Source organism: Galeopterus variegatus, unplaced genomic scaffold (assembly GCF_000696425.1).
Source record: "Galeopterus variegatus unplaced genomic scaffold, G_variegatus-3.0.2 Scaffold5094, whole genome shotgun sequence".
Classification (NCBI taxonomy): Eukaryota; Metazoa; Chordata; class Mammalia; order Dermoptera; family Cynocephalidae; genus Galeopterus; species Galeopterus variegatus.
Genome location: NW_007731205.1, coordinates 153711 through 154974, shown reverse-complemented (window position 1 = coordinate 154974; position 1264 = coordinate 153711).

Here is a 1264-nt window from a genome sequence, read left to right as displayed (position 1 = left end):
CTGGTATGTGTTGCTGAGACACTTAGTCACTTGGTAAAGCCTTGACCAGTGTGTGGCTATCTCTTCTGGATCATGCTTTCCTGCCACTGAAAAGCCTTTCCTCTAATGTCAGAAGGATATACTGGAACTGCCAATCATACCTCCAAAATAAAGCTCGGATTCATTCCTCTCTACCTTAATGTCCTCACTGTAATCACTCTCTTGCCTGGATAACTGACTGCAATAGTCAGTTAACAGATTTTTCTCCTTTTGCTTTTTTTTTTTTTTAAATAAACTTTTTTATTTTTGAATAGTTTTAGACTTACAAAAAAGTTTTGAAAATAATACAGACAGTTCCTGTAGAACCGTCATCCAGCTTCTCCCAATGCTAACATCTTACATGATCAGGGCACATTTGTCACAACTAGGAAACCGATATTGGTACATTACTATTAACTAAATTGCAGACATTGTTCAGATATGACCAATGTTTACAATGAAGTCTTTTTTTCTCTTCCAGAATCCAATCTAAGGTACTGCATTACACGTAGTCATAATGTCTCCTTAGTCTCCTCTGGTACGTGACAATGTCTGCTTTTTCTTACTTTTTATGCCTTGACAGTTGTATGAATACTGGAGGCCAAGTTTGTTGTAGAATGTCCCTCAGTTCTTGTTTGTCTGATGTTTGCCTCATGATTAGTCTGATTTTATAAATTATGGGGGGGAGGGGAATTCCACAGTGGTGAAGTCTCCTCTTTACCATATCATATCAGGAGGTAGTTATTATCAGCATGGGCTATTGCTGGTGACATTAACCTTAATTATTTGGTTAAGGAAGTGTTTGCCAGGGTTTTTCTCTGTAAAGTCGCTATTTTTTCCTTTTTCATACTCTACTTATTGTAGAGCGATGTCAATCACTAAGTACAGACCACCCTGAAGGTGTTAGTACTATTGGGTAGACATGGTGGGATAAATTGCTTACTTTCTCTTTTGATCTAAATCCATTATATGCATTGAGTGAACTTAAAAAAATAATTTTAAAAAACCCAACAAAAATCAGATCAGGTAGCTCTCTTACCTAACACCTTTAGATGGCTTCCCACTGTCCTCAGGAGAAATCCGAAATCTTAATCATTTTGTGTCATTTACCTGGAATGCACGATACCTTCCCCCTTTTCCTTTAAGATAAACATAATTTGTTACCTCTCTCACTCCCACTTTCAGTTCTCGACTCAAATGTCACTTCCTCAGAGAGACTACTATGGATTCTCCTGAAATTGAAGTT